Source organism: Mastomys coucha, unplaced genomic scaffold (genome assembly GCF_008632895.1).
Source record: "Mastomys coucha isolate ucsf_1 unplaced genomic scaffold, UCSF_Mcou_1 pScaffold6, whole genome shotgun sequence".
Lineage (NCBI taxonomy): Eukaryota > Metazoa > Chordata > Mammalia > Rodentia > Muridae > Mastomys > Mastomys coucha.
Window position 1 is genome coordinate 95,098,795 of NW_022196912.1, and position 9,322 is coordinate 95,108,116.

Genomic DNA, 9,322 nt, shown 5'->3' on the forward strand with positions numbered 1-9,322 from the left:
CCCTAGCAGGCGCTGAAGCTGGTCCCGAGCCGGCCAGGGCTGCGGTTTCCATCTTGAGCCGGTGTCCCTTGAAACTTCTCCAAGTGCCCGCACGACTTACCTTTCCCTGACTTCTCTGTCCACACCCGGCCGCCCATCGGCAAAAAGAAAACGAGCTGGGCGAGGAGTTTAGGAATGCGGAGCACCCCAAATGTCCGAGTCAAGAGTTTTAATGCTTGTTGTTTCCCATCAACAACGACCAGAGAGAAACTTTTCCTCCGGGAGAGCCTAGGCTGGCGGGGGCGAGAGCAGCAAGATTTTGCGAGCAGCGCGCGTGTCCACGCGTGCAGGGCCAGCAGCCTACGCTTTCCCGGTAGGGTGGGGGCAGTGTGGAAAAGACCACTGCCTGGGCAGAATCCTTTGAGATAGACCTAGATGGGGCGCTCCGTTCACACAACCGATCTTTAAAACTTGCTACTACAGAAAAATCCAGACTTTCAAGGGCGCCCCTTGAAAATAAAAGAGCAACAAGTCACTTTCCACGCGCTCTTTGAATTCGGGCTACCTCCTCCACACATCCCCGAATGTTAAAAGCAAGGGGTGGAGGAAGGTTACTTTGGTAAGAAGGAAGGTAGAGGTGGGGGAAGCGACACTTTTAACTTCTTGCTGCTCTCCCGCCCCCACGCGAACGGAACATATAGCTTGTCACCATGCCCTGTTTGGGGGTACCAAACAGTAAGACCCACGGAACCCGGTGGCCTTCAATGAATTGCACCGCCCTTTCAAACCACGAACTATGTGTTTATTTACTCTTAGGTTTGGCTGCCTCCCACCCGCACCGACTCGCGTGCTGCAGTGGAGACCCGGGCGGAAATCGCGGGCCGCGCCGCCCAGGCCTCGCACGTTTCTTCCCAGCATTCGAGGCCGCCGGGTCTGTTATGAAACCCGGTGCGCCGAGTGGCTACGAGCGAGTTCCATTGCGATGTAATTAGGTCACCCCATTACGAGTACGTTTCTCTGGAAAGGACGGAGCGGGCGGAGCAGAGCGTTCGAGGCGCACCACCCCTTACACACACGCACACTTTAAAAAAAAAAAAAAACAAAACAACTTTATTTATCGCCAGCCTCTGGGCAAACCCAGGGAAACCGTCCAAATCACAACTGTTTTAGAAACAAGGTTTTTTTTTTCCCCCTTTCAACTTTGCGAAACACGACTTCTTGCTGCAGCCCACGAGCCCAACGTTAATTCCCCGGGGAGTCTCTGCTTGACTCGTCTCCAGGGACTTGAGTTGACGCCCCTCCCCATTTTTTAACACGACTGCTGCCCCCCGGGTTTTACTGCTGCTGTCCGGTCGCCGGGTTGTTTCCCATCCCCCGAGCTCCCATTTTTCATCTTTTTCTTGAAATCTGGCAAGCGCCAGGAAGGGAAATAACTTCCATCCACCTTAATTTAAATCATTCGGTGTGTAGGTTTCTTTTTTAAAGGGATGTTTGCTCGTCCCCCTCCCCAGCTCCGAGGGGGGGGTTGCTGTGTGTGTGTGTGTGTGTGTGTGTGTGTGTGTGTGTGTGTGTGTAAACTGCGCGGATTTCGTGCAGTTTCTCGGTGATGAGGTAATGAGTTCCAGATTTCAGGACAGAGCAGGGTGCGTTGAAAAACCACAAGGTTAGACTTAGTCCCGATGTGAAGCTATTTCGGCTTTTCAGTCCGCACCGCCCGCCCGAGGGTTGGTGAAGCTCAGCTGCGGGGGACCCTGGCCGGGGAGGGGCGAGCTGGCGGGGTGGTGCTGTGTCCCTGAGGCGGCGGGGCGGGCTTGGGCACCCCGAGAACTGCCTAAATCATTTTGTTGTTTTTGTTTTTTTTTTCCCTCTCAAAGGGGGAAAAAAAAAGGCGATTCCTCGAATTTCCTACGCCTTCCCGGCTCCCCGGGGCCTCCCCTCCCCCGCCCCCGAGGCGCGGGCTCCGCGGGCGGCGCGCTCCCGGCTTGTTTACCCGCCCCGCCGACCGCCCGGGTTGGTTCCTGCTCCCAGAGCCCGTCTCTATAATTAAACTTTTTTTTTTTTCTAATGGTCGGGTTGCAACGTCACTTTAGGGGACTTTCCAGGGAGCTGGGGGGCGGGGGGGCGGGGGAGGGAGCGCTCCTTAACCCTTCGCTAACCCCCCGTCTGGGACACACGGCCGGGCGCGGAGGCCGGGGACCCGCAGGTGGGCAGCAGGGAGCCGGCCAGCCCCGGCCGAGCCGCGAGCCGAGGCCTTCCCGAGCGCCGGGCCGCCCAGGCCGCCGCCAACACCTGCGCAGCCGCTTCCGCCCGCGGGGCCCCGTGCTGCCGCCGACTTCCGGTTCGCGCGTCTCTTCTTCCCCCCCACCCCCCACCCCGGGCGGCGCAGGTAGGGGTGGGGGCGGGGCCGCGAGATTTTGAGACCCGGGAAAGTGAAAGTCCCGGCGACGAGGCGACCGTGTGCGTCTGCCCGAGCCGAGCCGAGCCGGTGGGCCTTGCGGAAGGGGGGTGGGAGCTTGCGGCGCGGGGTCGCCGGCCCCCAGACGGCGGAACCGGTCGATGGCGCCAGGCGACGCCTCGGAGCGCCTAGAAGGGTTGCGTTTCCTCCTAGGCTCCTGGTTCGTTTGCGAAATCTCCCAAAGGCTTCGGATTGAAATCTGACCCTTCCGGGTCCTTTGCTACCTGAGCCCCGGGGATGGGGGGGGGTGGCCTCGGTTTCCCTGGGTTAAAGGTAAAGAGAATTGGCCGAGTGAAGCCCTGAAGCTACCTGGGTTACCTGTCAGGATTGTAGACGCCAGGCACAGTGATTTCAGACCGTCTATGGATGAGCCCAGGGCAGGCGCGTTGAGCGGTTCGGCATACAAGTTCTGTCTTGTAGCTGTGATTTTATTTATTTATTTATTTACTTATTTATTTACACAAGGTCTTGCTGTGTTGCCTAGGCTGGCCTCAAATTTGTGTATTCAAGTTGAGCCTGGGAAGAGCAAGGTGGGTTATAGGATGTGGCCCCGGGAACCTGTTGTGTCACTTTTCTGAAGAATCTGATTATAGCCACAAGTGTTTCTGCAAACAGACGCGGTGGGGGTTGGGGGGGTGTCTCCGTATAGAGGTAGGAACTAGTCTCCCGTGTGTCCAAGTCCTAAGCCCCTTGGAGCACTTGGTATCATTCAGCTGTCAAGGTCCCCCAGAACCAGGCAGTTCCGCCTTGGACAGGGCAGTCTAGATCCTACTGTAAAGGAAGCAATGCCTGGGGCCCGAGTCCTAAAGAGGAGAAAAGTCGGTCTCCTAGACTACTGAGAGTCCAACCCTGCTTCTAGCAGAGACAAAATATCTTGCTGGGACCTTAAGTGGGGGCATTTAAACCTCCATTCTTAGGTTAATTGTTTCAGATCCCTTCAGAGAAGTTGGAAACTCTTCTTTGGTTGTACCCACTTGCCTGGGCCTGAGGAGAACAAACCCCTCCTCTGCTCACTTGCACAGCCCTTGACTTTCCCGGTTACTTCCACACCCCAAAGGCATTCTTTTGTGCTCCTATTGAAAGGAAATTAAGTCACCTTCCTCCTGCCCCTGGGCCTTTGCACATGCAAATCCTGTCTGAAGTCACCAACCCAAAGGTTTTTTTAAAGACAGGGTCTCTCCTTATACTTACTATATAAACCAGGCTGCCTCAAACTTACAGAGACACTCCTGCCTCTGCCTCCCAAATGCTGAGATTAAAAGCTTGCATCACCACACCTGGCTAATTTTGTTTTTCTTTTTTGAGAGAGATTTATGTAGCCCAGACTGGCCTCAGACTTGAGTGATAGCTAAAGATGACCTTTTAACTCCAAACCAGGTGCCAAGGATTATGCTCAAGAAAGTATTTTGAACCTAGCTCAAACATCACTTCGCATGGAAAACATTGTTGGCTACCTCACCAACACAAAGTGGCTCCTCTCCCGGCGTGTTTTCATGGAACGTTTGTTGTCTTGAATAGTTTCAGTTTGATAGTTCATGGCCCTTCTTATACCTGTTTTACTTTTTAATACAATAAAATTGATCTTTGATACACGTATTTACGAATATTAAGAACAGATTCACTGAAGAATCACCACAGATAGTTCCGTGCACAGCAATTCCACCAACCCTCAAAAGACTATCTGGTAGTGCCCCTTTGTGGTCACACCTTGCTCCATCCTTAATCCCTGGCAACCACTGATAATGTTCTCAATTGCAATAATAGTGTCTTTTCTAGAATGCCATATAAATAAAGCCAAACATCATATGTTTCACAGAATAATGCCTTTAAGATTTATCCATGTTGCATATATTGATAGGTCATTCCCTGCTATTGAGAAATAGCTTCCTGGTACATAAGTATATAATAGTTTGCCTACCATGAACCTATGGGACATTTGGACTGGAAATAGAGCTGCAGTACATGTTCATACACACATTTATGTGAGAGTGTAGCTCTTACATCCCTAGGGTAAACAGATTTCTAGGAGCATATGGTAGTTGTACATTAAATTAAAATTTAAACTGCCAAGCCTTTTGTTTTGTTTTTGAGACAGAGCCTCCACATAACCCTGGCTATCCTGGAACTGACAGACATCCACCTGCCTCAGCATCCCAGGTGTAGAGATTAAAGGCATGCACTACCACACACAACTCTAGCAAGCCATTGTGCAAAGTCGATTTTACAGTTTTGCATCTCTTGCAGGTGTATGTATGAGTCTCCAGTTGCTTTACAGCCTCAGTGCTTGTTACCATTTTTACTTTAATCATTCTAGTAGGTACACAGCGATATTTCATCATACATCTGGTTTGGATTGGATGGAGAAAAAAGTCTCACTTTAACCCAGATTGGTCTAGAATTCATTAAAGCAACTCCAGCTGGCCTTAGACTCAAGGCAAGTCTCCTGCCTCAGTTTCCCAAGTGTTAGGATTCCAGGTTTGAGCCTCTATACCTACCTTTCTCATTACAGCATATTTCACATTTCTCCTATAGCAATGTCCTGTCTCTTTAGACCTGTGCAGTCTCTCTCTGTTCAAGTCTTTAGCCTATTTTTAACTGGGTCGTTATTTTCTTTCTATTGAGACTTGAGGGTATTTTTTAACATATTCTAGATACAGTTCCTTAGTCAGACATGTGATTTGCAAATATTTCTCAAGCCTGCCCCTTACTTTTTCATCCTTTTAACAAAGTGTCTTTCACTGGGGGGGGGGGGTAAGGGAGGGGGTGTTTAACTTGAGTGAAGTCTGATTTTTCAGTTTTTATCTCTGTGGATCATGCTTTTGGTGTCACAGCTGAGTATTCTCTAACCCAAGTCATTAAGATCTTGTTTTTGCCAGGCCTGGGTGACACAGGTCTGTAGTCCAGCTAATGTAAAGGCTAAGCAAGGAAGATCAAAAGCTCAAGGCCTGCCTAGGTAACTTAGCAAGACCCTGTCTCAAACGATGAAAGCTAAAGGGCTGGGTACAGACCGCTGTGATAGAGGGTGGTCCTGGCACAACAGTGAGCGGTTCAAGCCTCAGTTCTGGGGAACTCTGCTTTCTTCCAAACGGTGTATATTTTTAAATTATGTAATTAACAAATATAATTGTTCTGTTATTGCTGTTTTGAATATCTGATAAATATATAATATCCTAGTCTCCTGTAATCTTAGGTATGTGTGAAAGGTCAAAGGTACAACTTGCAGGACTGTCAGAGTGCAAGCCATCCATCTTGTCAGCCCACCTTTAATCTTTTAAAGTCTGTTTGTGTCTTCATTAGGGTTTCTATTGCTGTGAAGAGATACCTTGACCATGGCAGTTTCAGAGGTTTAGTTCATTATATTCAGGCAGGAAACATGGCAGCGTGCAGGCAGAGAAGGGTGTTGGAGAAGGAGCTGAGAGGTCTACATCAAGGTCACAGAGAGCCATGAAAGAACTGACCTGAGCTGAGACCTCGAGGCCTGCCACCACAGTGACACACTTCCGCCGGCAGGGCTATCCGTCTCAGTGCCACTCCCTATGGGCTATGTGCTATCCCTCTCCAAAACACCACAGTCTTTTTCAGTCTTTTTTATTGATTCTTTTCCTATTGTTTGTCTTTGGTGCTAGAGATTGGACCCAGAGCCTCACTCACATGTCTTTTGCCATTGAGGAATCTTTTCTGTCATTCACCTTCAATCTATTTGTGTCTTTGGATCTAAAGTGAGTTCCTTAAAAGTGACAGGTAAAGCTGGGCAGTAGTGGCACATGCCTTTAATCCCAGCACTTGGGAGGCAAAGGCAGGGGGATTTCGAGGCCATCCTGGTCTATAGAGTGAGTTCCAGGATAGCCAGGGCTACACAGAGAAACCCTGTCTCAAACAAACAAACAAACAGAAAGTGACACGTAGTTGAGTTACAGTTTTTCTTACCCATTTTGCTGACCTGTCTTCTGACTTGAGAGTTTACTCCCTTGCATTAAATATCAGTAGTAGGGGGGGAGGCGCTATTCTGCCCCCCCCCTAGTGTTTTCTCTTCCCTCCCATCTTGGCTTCTTGTGCTGAGATAGATCCCAGGGATGCATACATGCTAGGCCCACTGTACACTGAGCTACATCCCCAGCCCTCACTGTAATCTCTAGATGCCTAGGAACTATATCACGTCCTGCATTACTAGAGTAGTTAACCCCCTTGTCTGTAAAAGATGTCTTCGAAGATCACAGTGTTGGGTAGGAAAGATTCTGCCACACGCTTTCCAATGCCCTCTTCTGGCCCGTGTATGCACTCCACACACTTGATGCACAGATGGATATGCACACAAAATGACCACACACACGAAATCAATTCCCCTCCAAAAAAGGAGACTTATGTTAAAGTTCCTTTTTATGTTTTGCTTTGTTTTGCCTGAGATTGCCCAATCCTAGCACTGTTGAAAAGACTTCAATTCCTCCTAGTAATCCTCTTCATCTCTCTCCAAGTCAGATGGTTCACTTGTATCATCAGTTCCTCCCAACATTTTCTTACTCTTTGAATGATTTTATTATTCTCATTCCTTCCTTTGCCACCTTATATAGGTTTCAGAAACATTTGTCTATCACTGCAAAGAAGTCGTACTGGGAAATCAGGAATGGAGTGTCTGCATTCTGGCTTAGTTACTTTTCTGTTACTGTGATTAAAAAAAAAAAAGATTTAAAAAAATGACCAAAAAACAACTTATGAGAAAAAAAAAGTGTTTATTGTGGCTATGGTTACAGAAGGAGCGTCCATGACAGTGGGGGAGGCATGGTAGCAGGCAGCTGGAGTGTGAAACTGGCAAGATGCTGGGACAGCGAATTGAAAGGGGGTGAGCCTATAGACTCTCAAAGCTCGCCCCCAGGGGCATACTTTCTCTAGCAAAGCACTACAGCCTAAGAGGCCCATCACCCCCCAAGCAGCACCACTAACCTGAGACCTAGTGCTTATATATGTGAGTCTAGGAGGGAACATTTGTCATTCAAGCCACAGCATTTTCAATAACCCCCAGGATAACACACATTTAAAAACAGAATAATTTCTAAGATTTTCCTAGCCATAAGTATTGGCATAACATGGCAAATGTATTCATTCAGGTCTTTTTATTGGTGGGAGGCAGAGTAGGAGGCTGCCGGGGATTGAACCCAGCAAGCCAAACATACATGCTACCGCTGAGCTATGCATCCCATGCACTTGATTTATTTAATCAGTGCTTTATGATTGGCTGGTTGGGGTTTTCTTGAGACAAAGTCAGTCTTTCTCTGTAAGCCAGCATGGGCTGGAACTCAAAGCAATGCTCCCCTAACACTTTCTGAGTTCTGGGATTGCAAGCCTGTACCCCCTAACAATGGCTTTTGGTATATAGATATGGGGGGGTTGTTTGTTTGTTTGTTTGTTTTTTAGCTTTGTATCTAGTAGTTCCCAATTTTTGAACTCTTGTAATTAAATCTTTGTTTCTAGCCATTTATTACTAATTTATAGAAATATAGTTGATTTTTTTTGTCTTGTCTCCTATGAGTTTATAAAAATCACCTCAGTTATATGAGGTTCCTTGGAAGATTTTGTTTTTACTATAGAGAAGCACGTTGCCAGCAAACAGAGCCATCTTCCTACATTAAGTCTGATGGTCCCTGCTGGTTGTCTTTGGTCACGTCACATTTTAACCATCTCTTCCCAGCTCTCAACTCAGCCCCTAGTGCCTGGCATAGTGCCCAGCACATAGTAGGGTCTCAGTAAATACTCACTAGGAAAAAGTAAAGATCCAGTTATCGCCTGCTTTGTTGACTTAGCCAGCTTACTTTCCTACCTGACAGACAAAAGGGAACTTGGCTGAATATGCTCAGACATCACAAAAAATAACCTGGCAATAAATACCCGGCAGATCCACCAAGGCACTGGCCCCACACCATCTACCATTTTAGGCTGCAGAGCATTTACAGAGCAGCTTTCTAGCAAGCTTTTACAGTGTCAAGGCACTTATCTGTGAGGAGTAGGTGACTGCAGTAAAATCATTATTTTAAATCGAAAGCATTCCATTCCCAAGAGAATTCAAACAAAAAGCTCTCAGCTTTGAAAATGAAGAGCTTTCTGGGTGAAAAATCCCACTGCTCTGAAACCCCAGGCCTTCAGCTGGGTGGGGTAGTTTCACTAAATTTATTTCAGCCACTTATAGAAACAGAAAGGGGAAAGCGGGTGGCTGTGTGCACAGCAGCCCTAGCTCTGTTGTATTAATATCTGCCAGATCCAACTTTTATTTGAGTTTTGTTTTACTTTGGGGGGCGGGGAGGCTGAAGAGGCAGACAGAAAAATCTTGCAGCTTCTGAGCTGTAGTTTCCCACCCTTCTTTCTAAACATTCCTCTCTGAGTTAGGCCAGTGGACACCTCCTGATGCCTGGGGTTAAACTGTACCCTGAGTACCCAGCAATGTGGTCACACCTGGCACCTTTGGCATCAGCTTTTCTCCTGTTCCCAAAGGGATAGGGGAGAAAGATTAAGTTATTTGTTCCTTTTCTGGCACCAGGTCTCCATGCCAGCTTTTGTCCCCACCTGCAGTCGCTGCACTTAAATGTAAAGGCTGATACATATGAAAGACCTTTTTCACCCTAGCTACCTCGTTAGCTTCCCCAAAGCATTTGGAGCCACATTCTCCATAGTCCCTGACAACTTACCAGTCTCGGCTCCCACAATCAGAAAAAAGAATTTTAAATGAAGCCACCATGCTGATGTTCTAGAATCTGGTTTGCATTGTTTGAGAGGGGGTTTGGAATACATGCACATTACCTCTGACAAGGGGGGAAACTGAGGTGAGGGGGGAGGGGAGGAGGGAGATGGATAGGGATGATCAACATTCAGTCTATGGCTGACTCTCAGAAGCCCCAACTG

The 9,322-nt window shown here is 48.2% G+C and overlaps 1 long non-coding RNA gene across 2 annotated transcripts in view; it reads left to right on the forward strand.

Annotated features, from left to right (window-relative positions):
* The window catches only part of LOC116080094, a 2,993-nt gene extending 2,486 nt beyond the window's left edge, over nt 1-507 (forward strand). The window contains exon 2 of one of the 2 annotated variants that reach the window (XR_004114311.1): nt 10-507. This is a non-coding gene — a long non-coding RNA (uncharacterized LOC116080094). Of the gene's footprint in view, nt 1-6 lie in introns of both variants that reach the window. The other variant, XR_004114310.1, reaches the window with a different exon arrangement.
* Nucleotides 508-9,322: the final 8,815 nt, after the last annotated feature.